Source organism: Rhinoraja longicauda, chromosome 11 (genome assembly GCF_053455715.1).
Source record: "Rhinoraja longicauda isolate Sanriku21f chromosome 11, sRhiLon1.1, whole genome shotgun sequence".
In the NCBI taxonomy this organism is placed as follows: domain Eukaryota; kingdom Metazoa; phylum Chordata; class Chondrichthyes; order Rajiformes; family Arhynchobatidae; genus Rhinoraja; species Rhinoraja longicauda.
In genome coordinates this window covers 60,924,755-60,941,341 of record NC_135963.1, presented here as the reverse complement: position 1 = coordinate 60,941,341, position 16,587 = coordinate 60,924,755, and positions in this window count along the sequence as shown.

Below are 16,587 nucleotides of genomic sequence, written 5' to 3'. Positions count from 1 at the left end.
CAGCGCTTGTCAAACAGATACAGACAATCAAGTCAAACTCAAGTACAATAGGTGGAGCAAAGGGGGAGATACAGAGTGTAGAATATAGTTCTCAGCATCGTAGAGCACCAGTTCCACAGACAAAGTCCAATGTCCACAATGGGATAGAGGTGGATGGGACAGTACCCTGGCTTATGGAAGGGCCATTCAGAAGCCTGATAACAGAGGGGAGGAAGGTGTTCCTGAGTCTGGGGGTGCGCGCTTTCAAGCTTTTGGAGCTTTTGCTCGATGGCAGCAGGGGGAAGAAGGAAGATCAGCTTCGCACCAGCTTCTCGTTCTCACCCAGCAAACAGTTTCCTTCATCATCGTTACTCTTTTTGCTTCTCTCTCATTCATTACTTGTGGTCTCGGGCAGAGCTGTTCCCAAACCAAGCTGTGATGCATCCCGACAGTCGGGGGGTGTGGGGGGTGCACAGTGAGCAGAGGGGTTAGCCTGGGACACAGAGGGGGGTGTGGGGGGTGCACAGTGAGCAGAGGGGTTAGCCTGGGACACAGAGGGGGGGTGTGGGGGGTGCACAGTGAGCAGAGGGTTAGCCTGGGACACAGAGGGGGGGGGGTTCCATGCTGCCAGCGTTGGCTGGGGACGAGGGGGCTCTAATGGAGGGCGCTGCCTCTGTAGGGTGATGGATGATAGACAACAGGTGCAGGAGGAGGCCATTCGGCCCTTCCAGCCTGTACGTACCCTGTTCCTGCCTTCTCCCCATACCCCCTGACTCTTCTATCCTTAAGAGCTCTATCTTCTCTTGAATGCATTCAGAGAATTGGCCTCCACTGCCTTCTGAGGCAGAGAATTCCACAGATTCACAACTCACTGAGTGAAAAAGTTTTTCCTCATCTCAGTTCTAAATGGCCGACCCCTTATTCTTAAACTGTGGCCCCTGGTTCTGGACTCCCCCAACATTGGGAACATGTTTCCTGCCTCTAACGTGTCCAACCCTTTAATAATCTTATATGTTTCGATAAGATCCCCTCTCATCATTCTAAATTCCAGTGTATACAAGCCTAGTCGCTCTAGATGCTGTCTGACCCACAGCTGGCCCTTGGAGTCGGCTTTGATCACAGACGCCCCGGGACAGAGCACAAGGCCGTCGTTTGCCAAACACACCGTCGGTGGCCCAGAGAGCACAGCCCCCAGCACAGCCCCCAACACAGCCCCCAACACTGCCCCCAACACTGCCCCCAACACTGCCCCCAACACTGCCCCCAACACTGCCCCCAGCACAGCCCCCAGCACAGCCCCCAACACTGCCCCCAGCACTGCCCCCAGCACTGCCCCCAACACTGCCCCCAACACAGCCCCCAACACAGCCCCCAACACAGCCCCCAACACTGCCCCTCCAATCCTCAGGAACTACTCCAGAATCTAAAGAGTTTTGAAAAATTATCACTAATGCATCCACTATTTCTGGGGCTACCTCCTTAAGCACTCTGGGATGCAGCCTATCTGGCCCTGGGGATTTATCGGCCTTTAATCCATTCAATTTACCTAACACCACTTCCCGACTAACCTGGATTTCACTCAGTTCCTCCATCTCATTTGACCCCCGGTCCCCTGCTATTTCCGGCAGATTATTTATGTCTTCTTGCCTAATGTGATTTCCTTCAGTTTCTCCGCCACCCTAGGATCTCTTGCCACTAGAACATCTGGGAGATTGTTTGTATCTTCCTTGGTGAAGACAGATCCAAAGTACTGGTTTAACTCGTCTGCCATTTCCTTGTTCCCCATAATAAATTCCCCTGCTTCTGTCTTCAAGGGACCCACATTTGCCTTGACTATTGTTTTTCCTCTTTACATACCTAAAAAAGCTTTTACTATCCTCCTTTATATAATTGGCTAGTTTACCCTCGTACCTCATCTTTTCTCCCCGTATTGCCTTCTTAGTCACCTTCTGTTGCTCTTTAAAAGAGTCCCAATCCTCTGTCTTCCCACTCTTCTTTGCTTTGTTGTACTTCTGCTCTTTTATTTTGATGCTGTCCTTGACTTCCCTTGTCAGCCACGGGTGCCTCTTACTCCCCTTGGAATCTTTCATCCTCTTTGGGATACATTGGTCCTGCAACTTCTGCATTATTCCCAGGAATACCTGCCATTGCTGTTCCACCGTTTTCCCTGCTAGGGCCTCCTTCCAGTCAATTCTGTCCAGCTCCTGCCTCATGCCTCTGTAATCCCCTTTGCTATACTGTAATACTGACACTTCCGATTTTCCCTTCTCCCTCTCAATTTCCCTTCTCCCTCTCAATGTCGGCTGGTGGTTGGTGTCACATCTCCGTCTCAGATGAAGCAGACACATTGCTTCGTTTGACTGTTTATTGTTTCTAGGCCTTGCAGCCTTTAGCACACACAGCAAGCACATTCTCCTGCTCTACGCTCACCTGATACATACATCACCATATTTGCACATCATCATCATGACATCCCTCCTTTACCAGAATTAAACTTTAAATTACTGTGTTCTTTTCCCCCAATTAAACAATTCTTTACTTATTATGTTATTTTTCCTTAATACAAATAATAACTTGTGAGTTTCTTTTGCCTCTAAACAAATATCATATAATTACTAAACAAAACTATAACTATAGTCTATATAACACAAAATCGTCGTATCTTTTGGGAACTCTCCTTTCACGTTGTGGTCTACCAGCTGGCACAAGAACATCAAAGTCTGTTGAATCAGCTAAAGTGTTGTCATCCAGATACTGTCTCTGCTCAACACCTGCATCGCAGTCTGCTGCCTCTGGAACTCTGGTCACCACCTCAGGAATGTCTGCTGGTCCCTCTGAATCGGTAACTCTCGGTGGACTTTGGCCCTCGATTCGACTGTCTCTCGACATGTACTTTTTTACATTCGATATATTCCTCTTGTACATAACACCTTCTGGAGACTTGACTGTCACCCTGCTACCGCTCCTCGATACAACATTGTATGGCTCACAATGAATGGTAAGGAGTGTCCAAGGGCATGGGCGATTCGTATCCTCTTCTCTATGGACTGATTTTGTCTCTCGACTTCTCCATTAGCCTGTGGCCATTTAGGGGTCACTCTATGATGATGAACCGGTGGTTCTCATGTACTCAGCAAACGTCTCTGACACAAACTGTGGTCCATTGTCGGAGTACAATGTAACAGGCAACCCATGTCTGGCGAAAATCTCTGCCAATGCCTGTACAGTCTTTTCTGCCGTAGTTGACTTCATCACCGCATATTCATAGTATCTGCTGTAGTAGTCTACCTGTTGGAAGTGGTCCTAGAAAGTCAACAGCTACGTCGACCCATGGTCCTGTTGGCAATTTCGTACTTCTAATTGGTTCTGGTGGGTTGCTCCTGCTTGTGATTTGGCATCCGTGGCAGGTCCTGACAAATTTTTCGGCATCTCTGTCATAACCTGGCCACCACACTTTGCTCCGCAAATTTTGTTTGGTACCAACGATGCCTAAATGTCCCTCATGAGCTAATGACACGATCCTTGCTCGTAGTGCCTGCAGGATCACCAATATGTCCCTGTTCGGTGGAAAGGAAAGAATAATAATTTGAAAGAGCCGTGGTTTTCCAGGGAAATTGGACACTTGGTTCGGAAAAAGAGGGAGATATACAATAAATATAAGCGGCAGGGAGTAAATGAGGTTCTTGAGGAATATAAAGAATGTAAAAGGAATCTTAAGAAGGAAATTAGAAAAGCGAAAAAGAGATATGAGGTTGCTTTGGCAAGTAATGTAAAAGTAAACCCCAAGGGGTTCTACAGATATGTCAATAGCAAAAGGATAGTGAGGGATAAAATTGGTCCATTAGAGAGTCAGAGTGGACAGCTATGTGCTGAGCCGGAAGAAATGGGGGAGATATTAAACAATTTCTTTTCTTCGGTATTCACCGAGGAGAAGGATATTGAATTATGTGAGGTAAGCGAAACAAGTAGAGTAGTGATGGAAATTATGAGGATCAAAGAAGAGGAGGTACGGACACTTTTGAAAAATATAAAAGTGGATAAGTCTCCAGGTCCTGATAGGATATTCCCTAGGACATTGAGGGAAGTTAGTGCAGAAATAGCAGGGGCTATGACGGAAATATTTCAAACGTCATTAGAAACGGGGATGGTGCCGGAAGATTGGCGCATGGCGCATTGCGCATGTTGTGCCTTTGTTTAAAAATGGTTCTAAAAGTAAACCTAGCAATTATAGACGTCTGTGGTGGGAAAATTAATGGAAAAGATACTTGGGGACAATATATATAATCACATGGATAAACAAGGCCTGATTAGAAACAGTCAACATGGATTTGTGCCTGGAAGGTCATGTTTGACTAATCTTCTTGAGTTTTTTGAGGAGGTTACCAGGGAAATTGATAGGGGCAAGGCTGTGGATGTTGTCTATATGGACTTCAGTAAGGCATTTGACAAGGTTCCACATGGAAGGTTGATTAAGAAGGTTAAATCGTTGGGTATTAATAGTGAGGTTGCAAGATGGATTCAACAATGGCTGAATGGGAGATACCAGAGGGTAACTGTATGTCAGGTTGGAGGCCAGTGTCTAGTGGAGTACCCCAAGGATCTGTGTTGGGTCCACTGTTGTTTGTCATTTACATTAATGATCTGGATGATGGTGTGGCAAATTGGATTAGTAAGTATGCAGATGATACTAAGATAGGTGGTGTAGTTAATAAAGTCTACAGACTATGTAGATTTTCAAAGTGGTGTAGATTTTCAAAGTCTACAGAGAGACTTGGGCCTTTTGGAAGGGTGGGCTGAAAGATGGCAGATGGAATTTAATGCTGATAAGTGTGAGGTGCTGCATTTTGGTAGGACAAATCAAAATAGGACGTACAGGGTAAATGGTAGGGAATTGAGGAATGCAGTGGAACAGAGGGATCTGGGAATAACTGTGCATTGTTCCCTGAAGGTGGAATCTCATGTGGATAGGGTGGTGAAGAAGGCGTTTGGTATGCTTGCCTTTATAAATCAGAGCATCGAATATAGAAGTTGGGATGTAATGTTGAAATTGTACAGGGCATTGGTGAGGTCGAATCTGGAGTATGGTGTGCAGTTCTGGTCGCCAAATTATAGGAAGGATGTCGACAAAATGGAGAGGGTACAGAGGAGATTTACTAGAATGTTGCCTGGGTTTCAGCACTTAAGCTACAGAGAGAGGTTGAACAGGTTGGGTCTTTATTCTTTGGAGCGTAGAAGGTTGAGGTCTTGATAGAGGTTTTTTTAAATTTTAAGAGGGACGGACAGAGTTGACGTGGGTAGGCTTTTCCCTTTGAGAGTGGGACATAACTTCAGAATTAAGGGACAAAAGTTTAGGGGTAACATGAGGGGTAACTTCTTTACTCAGAGGGTGGTGGCTGTGTGGAATGAGCTTCCGGTGGAAGTGGTGGAGGCTGGCTCGATTTTATTATTTAAGAGTAAATTGGATAGGTATATGGATGGGAAGGGATCGGAGGGTTATGGTCTGAGAGCAGGTAGATGAGACTAGGTCAAAGAAAGTGGTCGGCGTGGACTGGTAGGGCCGAATGGGCCTGTTTCCGTGCTGTAATTGTTATATGTTATATGTTATATATATGTGTGTGCATGCACATGAAAGAATGAACTTAGCTTTTTTTTGTTATGCAATTTAATAGCATTTTTAAAACCCATGATAAACAAAAATAATAGTAATTTTAAAACCCATAACAAAACAAAAAAGTCCTGATATAATGAGACAATTAACTTTGATGCTTATTATAAACAAAAAAGTAAAACAAAAAAATATATACATACAAAAAATGAGGGGAACTGAACGTTCTTGTTTACAATAAACAAAATTTCTAGGTATATTTATGCTAGACGTTTTTGTTTATTATGTGTTATAATAATACTATTATAATAAATACCAAAAAAGCAGTGTTCAGTATTCCATGCAGACGCACACACAGACAAATAAACAATAGTGCAAAGTCAAAAATAATGCCCCAAGACAGTATAGTTTGGAGCCTATTTGGAGGTTGCAGTGTTTAATAGCCTCAATAGCAAAGAAGTTATAAATATACATTCATATATAAATAATGAGAGGAACTGGACTTTTTATTTGTTTAATATAGTATCATTACAAACCAGAATAAACAATAAAAAGGTCAGTGTTCCTTTCATTTTTATATATCTCATTTTATATATATTGTATGTTCTTACATACCTGGCTAATAAATTCTTTGTACTTTGTGTCTGTATATATATTTCTCTCGCTCCCTCACTGGTGAGATGCCAACCACCAGCCGACATACACAGTGCGATGAAATTAGCACAACTGTTACCTCAAGAGTCTGCTGTCACAAAGCTAGAAGCTGCGATGGGGGAAATAAAACAAGAAGCACGTTAGCAACTGGCTACGAGTGTGTTCAGGGTCGTGTTGCTGTTGTCCAGCAGCCCTGCACTGTTACAAAACAAAAACAAAACACAACCCAGAGCAGTACACAGGAGCCAGCCCTTCGGCCCGCAGTGTCTATGCCCAAGATAAGCTCATTTCTACCTGCACCCCATCCAGATCCAGGTGCCCACCAGTTCAGTTAAAGGTCACCAGCTTGCTCGACTCACTGAAGAACAAAATCAAAACGTCGCCCAAAACAACAGCAAAAATATGAAAATAGCAACAAACATAAAAGTGAGACAGAAGGGGTGAACTTCACCCAAAATAACAAAAAATATGAATAGTAACAAAAATATGAGGTGGGAGAGGTTGAAAGACACTCGAGGCCCAGCCTCTAGCCGGCTTCCCTTGTGAAGTAAGAGGCTGAGAGATTCTTTTTTCCCCCTCACACAAATAACACCCGATCGCCCGGTTGGGCCTATACTGAAATCCTCTCGTTTTGAAGGCCAACATGCCATAGAAACATAAAAAATAGGTGCAGGAGGAGGCCATTTGGCCCTTCGAGCCAGCACCGCCATTCATTGTGATCATGGCTGATCGTCCCCAATCAATAACCTGTGCCTGCCTTCTCCCCATATCCCTCGATTCCACTAGCCCCTAGAGCTCTATCTAACTATGCCATTAGCTTTCTTCACTGCCTGCTGTACCTGCACTCCAGCTTTCAGTGACTGGTGTACAAGGACACCCAGGTCTCGCTGCACTTCCCACTTACCTAACCTGCCTCCATGTTATAGCCGCCAAAGTGGATAAGCTGACATTTATCTATATTATACTGCATCTGCCAACTCACTCAACCAATCCAGGTCACCCTGCAACATCCCAACATCCTCTACGCAGTTCAAACTGCCAACCAGCTTTGTGTCATTCGCAAACTCTAATTACCTTTGGATTTGTGCCTGGAAGGTCATGTTTGACAAATCTTCTTGAGTTTTTTGAAGAGGTTACCAGGGAAATTGATAAGCGCAAGGCTGTGGATGACATCAGTAAGGCATTTGACAAGGTTCCACATGGAAGGTTGATTAAAAAGGTTAAATCGTTGGGTATTAATAGTGAGGTTGCAAGATGGATTCAACAATGGGTAATGGTTGACAACTGTATGTCAGGTTGGAGGCCAGTGTCTAGTGGAGTACCCCAAGGATCTGTGTTGGGTCCACTGTTGTTTGTCATTTACATTAATGATCTGGATGATGGTGTGGCAAATTGGATTAGTAAGTATGCAGATGATAGGTGTAGTTAATAATGAAGTAGATTTTCAAAGTCTACAGAGAGACTTGGGCCTTTTGGAAGGGTGGGCTGAAAGAAGGCAGATGGAGTTTAATGCTGATAAGTGTGAGGTGCTGCATTTTGGTAGGACAAATCAAAATAGGACGTACAGGGTAAATGGTAGGGAATTGAGGAATGCAGTGGAACTAAGGGATCTGGGAATAACTGTGCATTGTTCCCTGAAGGTGGAATCTCATGTGGATAGGGTGGTGAAGAAGGCGTTTGGTATGCTTGCCTTTATAAATCAGAGCATCGAATATAGAAGTTGGGATGTAATGTTAAAATTGTACAGGGCATTGGTGAGGCCGAATCTGGAGTATGGTGTGCAGTTCTGGTCGCCAAATTATAGGAAGGATGTCGACAAAATGGAGAGGGTGCAGAGGAGATTTACTAGAATGTTGCCTGGGTTTCAGCACTTAGGCTACAGAGAGAGGTTGAACAGGTTGGGTCTTTATTCTTTGGAGCGTAGAAGGTTGAGGGGGGACTTGATAGAGGTTTTTAAAATTTTAAGAGGGACGTGGGTAGGCTTTTCCCTTTGAGAGTGGGGAAGATTCCAACAAGGGGACATAACTTCAGGGGTAACATGAGGGGTAACTTCTTTACTCAGAGGGTGGTGGCTGTATGGAATGAGCTTCCGGTGGAAGTGGTGGAGGCAGGCTCGATTTTATTATTTAAGAGTAAATTGGATAGGTATATGGATGGGAGGGGATTGGAGGGTTATGGTCTGAGAGCAGGTAGATGAGACTAGGTCAGGGAGAATGGTCGGTGTGGACTGGTAGGGCCGAACGGGCCTGTTTCCGTGCTGTAATTGTTATATGGTTATATGGTTATATGGGAACAATCTTCCTGCATCTAATTAAGAATTTTGTAAGTTTCTATAAGATCCCCCCTCAATCTTCTAAATTCCAGCGAGTACAAGCCGAGTCTATCCAGTCTTTCTTCATGAATGTGCTATACATGTGGAATTCTCTGCCACAGAAGGTAGTTGAGGCCAGTTCATTGGCTATATTTAAGAGGGAGTTAGATGTGGCCCTTATGGCTAAAAGGATCAGGGGGTATGGAGAGAAGGCAGGTCGGGATACTGAGTTGGATGATCAGCCATGATCATATTGAATGGCGGTGCAAGTCAAGTCAAGTCAAGTCAATTTTATTTGTATAGCACATTTAAAAACAACCCACGTTGACCAAAGTCCACGTTGACAAGGTACTAAGGAAAAAAAAAAGAAACATACAGTACACCCAAACATAACAGCACATACAATACAGTTCACAGCGCCTCCTCAATGAGCCTCAAACGCTAGGGAGTAGAAATAGGTTTTGAGCCTGGACTTAAAGGAGTCGATGGAGGGGGCAGTTCTGATGGGGAGAGGGATGCTGTTCCACAGTCTAGAAGCTGCAACCGCAAAAGCGCGGTCACCCCTGAACTTAAGCCTAGACCGCGGGATAGTGAGTAGCCCCAAGTCGGCTGACCTGAGGGACCTGGAGTTAGAGAGGTGGGTTAGAAGATTTTTGATATGGGGGGGGGGAATGTCCATTATATGTGGATATGAGTAGCTTGAATTTGATTCTGTACCATACAGGGAGCCAGTGGAGAGAGGCCAGAATCGGGGTGATGTGGTCCCTTTTACGGGTACCCGTCAGGAGTCTCGCTGCGGCGTTTTGGACCAGTTGCAGGCGGGACAGGGATGATTGGCTGATCCCAGTGTATAGGGAGTTGCAGTAGTCTAGGCGGGAGGAAATGAAAGCGTGAATGAATTTTTCAGTGTCGTCGAATTGGAGGAAAGGTTTGATTTTAACTCTGGTACGAAGTTGGAAGAAGCTGGCTTTTACCACAGCATTGACTTGCTTGTCAAACTTTAATGCAGTCAAATATCACGCCGAGGTTTTTGACATGCGGTTTGGCTAGGCAGGATAGGCTTCCAAGACTGCCTGTTATCGATTTGATGGAGTCGGGGGGGGGGCCGAATAGGATGACCTCAGACTTGCTCTCGTTTAATTGGAGGAAGTTCTGTGCCATCCAACATTTTATGTCCTCAAGGCTGTTTAAATTTGACTGGTTGTTGGGTTTCAGGGGGAGGTAAAGCTGAGTGTCATCGGCATAGCAGTGGAAAGAAATGCCGTGTCTTTGAATGATTTGGCCAAGGGGGAGCATGTATAGAGAGAAGAGAATGGGGCCTAGGATGGAGCCTTGTGGAACTCCACAGGAGAGGCTAGCTGGAGAAGAGGAATAACTGCCTATGTTGATGGCGAAACTCCTATCGTTGGGGTTGGAAACGAACCAGCTCAGGGCAGTGCCATCAATGCCAACCGCATACCGGAGACGGTCAATAAGGATGGTGTGGTCCACTGTATCGAACGCTGCGCTGATCGAGAAGGAGCAGGATTGCACAGTCGCCGGTGTCGATGGCGAGAAGCAGGTCGTTGTGTACCTTCAACAAGGCAGACTCTGTGCTGTGGTGGGCTCTGAAACCTGACTGGAAACTTTCCAGGATGGTGTTTTGGTGCAGGTAAGGCACTAATTGGTTTAGAATTGCCTTTTCAAGGACTTTTGACAGGAATGGCAGTTTGGAAATGGGTCTGTAGTTGCTAGGCAAGGTGGGGTCTAGGTTAGGTTTTTTCAGTAGGGACTGGACCACCGCGTGCTTGAAACTGGTTGGAACAGTGCCAGTGGCCAGAGAACTGTTGATAATAGAGAGGATGCTGGGACCGGCTATTGCAATGACATCCTTCAGAAGGGCAGTGGGGGCAGGATCAAGGGGGCAGGTTGCAGGTTTCATAGCGGAGACAAGCTTTGCAAGGGAGGATAGAGTGACGGGTTGGAAACAGTCCAATTTAGATGAACAGACTAGTGAGACAGCTAGGTCACGGGTGGGAGGGGAAATGTTCATTCTAATGTTCTCAACTTTGCTGGTGAAAAATTTAGCGAATTCTTCGCACTTAGCAGGGGACCCAACTAAGCTGGTACTGGGGGCGGGACATATGACAGAGGTAATAGTGTTAAATAGGACCTTGGAGTTATGAGAGTTTTTGGAGATAAGGTCGGAGAATTATTGTGCTCTAGCAGACTTTACTGCTTCCTGGTATTTGAGAAGATTGTTTCTCAGAATTTCAAAGGAAATTTGAAGCTTGTCACATTTCCACCTCCGTTCTGATTTTCTGCACTCCCTTCTTAGGGCTTTGGTGGTGTCATTGAGCCAAGGCCGACCTTCGGGCTTAGGCTTTTTCATTTTAAGGGGAGCGATAGAATCCAGGATGGAAGAGCAAGTGATATTAAATAAAGAGGTGAGATCCTCAGTGCTGAAATGGGGGGGAGAAGCCTCAATAGTGCAGATGTTGGGGGCAGATGTTGGGGGAGCCTCGGAGAATTTACTGGCAGTCAATGAATTTATGTCGCGGGAGTAACGAACAGGGAGATGATATTTTGCGGGAGATAAAGGCAGAGATGCGTCAAAAATGATAGCGCTGTGGTCCGATAGACAGGCCTCAGTAGTTTCAATGTTGTAGATTGGGAATCCGGACGATAACACTCGGTTGAGTGTATGGCCTAACTTGTGTGCAGGCTCGAAGGGCCGAATGGCCTACTCCTGCACCTATTTTCTATGTTTCTATGAAATGGTGTTGGGTAGACTGATGGGACTGATGGTCTGCATCCCAGAGTACTTAAGGAGGTGGCGCTAGAAATTGTGGACGCATTGGTGATCATTTTCCAATGTTCTATAGATTCAGGATCAGTTCCTGTGGATTGGAGGGTAGCTAATGTTGTCCCACTTTTTAAGAAAGGAGGGAGAGAGAAAACGGGAAATTATAGACCAGTTAGTCTTACATCAGTGGTGGGGAAGATGCTGGAGTCAATTATAGAAGACAAAATTGCGGAGCATTTGGACAGTAGTAACAGGATCGTTCCAAGTCAGCATGGATTTACGAAGGGGAAATCATGCTTGACTAATCTTCTGGAATTCTTTGAGGATGTAACTAGGAAAATTGACAGGGGAGAGCCGGTGGATGTGGTGTACCTTGACTTTCAGAAAGCCTTCGACAAGCTTCCACATAGCAGATTACTAGGCAAAATTAGAGCACATGGTATTGGAGGTAGGGTACTGACATGGATAGAAAATTGGTTGACAGACAGAAAGCAAAGAGTGGGGATAAATGGGTCCCTTTCAGAATGGCAGGCAGTAACTAGTGGGGTACCGCAAGGCTCGGTGCTGGGACCGCAGCTATTTACAATATACATTAATGACTTGGATAAAGGGATTAAAAGTACCATTAGCAAATTTGCAGATGATACAAAGCTGGGTGGTAGTGTGAACTGTGAGGAAGATGCTATGAGGTTGCAGGGTGACTTGGACAGGTTGTGTGAGTAGGCAGATGCATAGCAAATGCAGTTTAATGTGGATAAGTGTGAGGTTATCCACTTTGGTGGTGAGAATAGGAAGGCAGAGTATTATCTGAATGGTGTCAAGTTAGGAAAAGGGGACGTACAACGAGATCTGGGTGTCCTAGTGCATCAGTCACTGAAAGGAAGCATGCAGGTACAGCAGGCAGTGAAGAAAACCAATGGAATGTTGGCTTTCATAACAAGAGGAGTTGAGTATAGGAGCAAAGAGGTCCTTCTACAGTTGTACAGAGCCCTGGTGAGACAGCACCTGGAGTACTGTGTGCAGTTTTGGTCTCCAAATTTGAGGAAGGCTATTCTTGCTATTGAGGGCGTGCAGCGTAGGTTTACTAGGTTAATTCCCGGAATGGTGGGACTCTCATATGTTGAAAGACTGGAGCGACTAGGCTTGTATACACTGGAATTTAGAAGGATGAGAGGGGATCTTATCGAAACGTATAAGATTAAGGGGTTGGACACGTTAGAGGCAGGAAACATGTTCCCAATGTTGGGGGAGTCCAGAACAAGGGGCCACAGTTTAAGAATAAGGGGTAAAAGTCTGGTCTACCCCAACAGCTGCTGACGACCTTCTACCGCTGCACCATAGAGAGCATCCTAACGCATGGCATCCCTGTGTGGTATCTCAGCTGCACGGAGGCAGAAAGGAAAGCTCTACATAGAGCTCAGAGGGCCATCGGAACACAGCTACCAGACTTGGAGGGCATCTACAACACACGATGCCTCAGAAAAGCCACCAGCATCCACAAAGACTCTTCACACCCCTGCAACAGTCTGTTCGAACTCCTTCCATCGGGCAGACGATACAAGGCCTTCTACGCCCGCACCTCCAGACTCAGGAACAGCTTCATCCCCAGGGCCATAGCTGCTATGAACCGGTCCTGCTGAGCCGGATGGCCATAACGCATAGATCAACTTGCACTTTACCCTGTCTAAAACTGTTACAATTGTTTCGTTTCGTTGGGTTGCTGTTGTCTAAATTACTTAAATTATTGCATCGTATGGGAGGCGCATTCCCAATCTCGTTGTACCCCTGGGTACAATGACAATAAAGATATATTGTATTGTATTGTATTGTATTGTATTGTATTGTATTGTATTGTATTGTAGGCCATTTAGAACTGAGATGAAGAAAACCTTTTTCAGTTGTGAATCTGTGGAATTCTCTGCCTCAGAAGGCAGTGGAGGCCAATTCTCTGAATGCGCCTCCCATACGACGAGAGAGCTAGATAGAGCTCTTAAGGACAGCGGAGTCAGGGGGTATGGGGAGAAGGCAGGAACGGGGTACTGACTGAGAATGATCAGCCATGATCACATTGAATGGCGGTGCTGGTTCGAAGTGCCGAATGGCCTCCTCCTGCACCTATTGTCTATTGAAATTAGCACAACTGTTACCTCAAGAGTCTGCTGTCACAAAGCTAGAAGCTGCGATGGGGGAAATAAAACAAGAAGCACGTTAGCAACTGGCTACGAGTGTGTTCAGGGTCGTGTTGCTGTTGTCCAGCAGCCCTGCACTGTTACAAAACAAAAACAAAACACAACCCAGAGCAGTACACAGGAGCCAGCCCTTCGGCCCGCAGTGTCTATGCCCAAGATAAGCTCATTTCTACCTGCACCCCATCCAGATCCAGGTGCCCACCAGTCCAGTTAAAGGTCACCAGCTTGCTCGACTCACTGAAGAACAAAATCAAAACGTCGCCCAAAACAACAGCAAAAATATGAAAATAGCAACAAACATAAAAGTGAGACAGAAGGGGTGAACTTCACCCAAAATAACAAAAAATAAGAATAGTAACAAAAATATGAGGCGGGAGAGGTTGAAAGACACTCGAGGCCCAGCCTCTAGCCGGCTTCCCTTGTGAAGTAAGAGGCTGAGAGATTCTTTTTTCCCCCTCACACAAAAAACACCCGATCGCCCGGTTGCCAGCGGCGGCAGCACCATTTAAATAAAAATCCAAAATATAGTTCATTCAAGAAATAAATATAAACAAAACATGTTTCTCACAAAACTCCATCCGACATTCTCGGTGGCTCTACATACATTCAATATATACAATCGAATGCACCAATTACATAAAATTACCCCCCACCTTGCCACTGGCGTGAAACAGACGCATAGAAACATAGAAAATAGGTGCAGGAGGAGGCCATTCGAACCATCGAGCCAGCACCGCCATTCATTGTGGTCATGGCTGATCATCCACAATCAGCAACCTGTGTCCAACCTCTCCCCATATCTCTTGATTCCACTCGCCCCCAGAGCTCTATCTAACTCTCTCTTAAATTCATCAAGTGATTTGGCTTCCACTGCCCTCTGTGGCAGAGAATTCCACAAATGGACAACTCTCTGGGTAAAAAGGTTCCTTCTCACCTCAGTTTTAAATGGCCTCCCCTTTATTCTAAGCCTGTGGCCCCTAGTTCTGGACTCCCCCAACATTGGGAATATTTTTCCTGCATCTAGCTTGTCCAGTCCATTTATAATTTTATTTGTCTTTATAAGATCCCCTCTCATCCTTCGAAAAACACCAGTGAATACAAGCCTAGTCTTTTCAATCTTTCCTCAAATGACAGTCCCGCCATCCCAGGGATTAATCTCATGATAGGCTGCACTGCCTCAATTACAAGGATGTCCTCCCTCAAATTAGGAGACCAAAACTGTACACAATACTCCAGATGGGCCCTATACAATTGCAGCAGAACCTCTTCACTCCTATACTGAAATCCTCTCGTTATGAAGGCCAACATGCCATAGAAACATAGAAACATAAAAAATAGTTGCAGGAGGCCATTCGGCCCTTCGAGCCAGCACCGCCAATCATTGTGATCGTGGCTGATCGTCCCCAATCAATAACCCGTGCCTGCCTTCTCCCCATATCACTCGATTCCACTAGCCCCAAGAGCTCTACCTAACTATGCCATTGGCTTTCTTCACTGCCTGCTGTACCTGCAGTGACTGGTGTACAAGTACACCCAGGTCTCGCTGCACTTGACTATTGATTGATTGACTATTGACTTCCCACTTACCTAATCTGCCTCCATGTTCTAGCCGCCAAAGTGGATAAGCTCACATTTATCTATATTATACTGCATCTGCCACGCATCTGCCCACTCACTCAACCAATCCAGGTCACCCTGCAACCTCCCAACATCCTCTACGCAGTTCAAACTGCCACCCAGCTTTGTGTCATCCGCAAACTTGCTAGTGTTGCTTCTAATTCCCTCTTCCAAATCATTAATATATATGGTAAACAGTTGCGTCCCCAACACCGAGCCTTGCGGCACTCCACTCGCCACTGCCTGCCATTCTCCAAAGGACCCGTTTACTCCTACTCTTTGCTTCCTGTCTGCCAACCAATTTTCTATCCATGTCAACACCCTACCCACAATACCATGTGCTGTAATTTTGCACACCAATCTCCCGTGTGGGACCTTAAATGATTTCTGAATGTCTAGATACACTACATCCACTGGATCCCCTTCATCCATTTTACTTGTCACATCCTGAAAAAATTCTAGAAGATTAGTCAAGCATGATTTCCCTTTCAAAAATCCATGCTGACCTGGACTTATCCTTTTACTGCTATCCAAATGCACCAGTATTACCTCTTTAATTTAGAGGCAAAGGAAGCTTACAAGTTTGTTATTTGTATTAAGGGAAAAAAATAACATGTTATTTTTGTACTTAGTTTTTTCTAATTGTATTTAGTTAGAATTTCATAGACCATGGTGTATTTGGCTAATAAAGCTAACATGATAATTTTTAAGGGTAAAGATTGTTGACAATCAAAACAATTAAGGTTTCAATGTGGAAGGAAGTTATTTGTGAATTTGTGCAGACTGTGTAAGAGCCATCCATCATGGTTACTCACCTCCTCACTATCAAAGGGATCTATCACAGTCACTGCCTCAAAAGGGCAGCCTGCATCATCAGAGTGCCACACCACACTTGTCAACCTCTTACTTCACTCCTGATATCAGGAAGAAGGTAAAGCAGCATGAAAACTGTAACGTCCAGTTTCAGGAGCAACTTCCTCCCCAATGAATCTGATTTTTGTTTAGTGGGTAAACTGGCATAAGGAGCTGACAGTTGAATCTTGTATTCAGCATTGTTGCCAATAATCAGGCTATTAAACACTACAACCTCAAAATAGGCTCCAAACTATGCAGACTTGGGGCATTATTTTTGATCTTGCTCCATTATTGTTTATTTATCTGTCTATATGTGTGTGCATGCACATGAAAGAATGAACTTAGCTTTTTTTTGTTATGCAATTTAATAGCATTTAAAAAACCCATGATAAACCAAAATAATAGTAATTTTAAAACCCATAACAAAACAAAAAAGTCTACTGATATATATATATATATTAGAGACAATGAACTTTGATGCTTATTATAAACAACAAAAAAGTCAAACAAAAAATATATACATACAAAAAATGAGAGGAACTGAACTTTCTTGTTTACAATAAACAAAATTTCTAGATATATTTATGCTAGA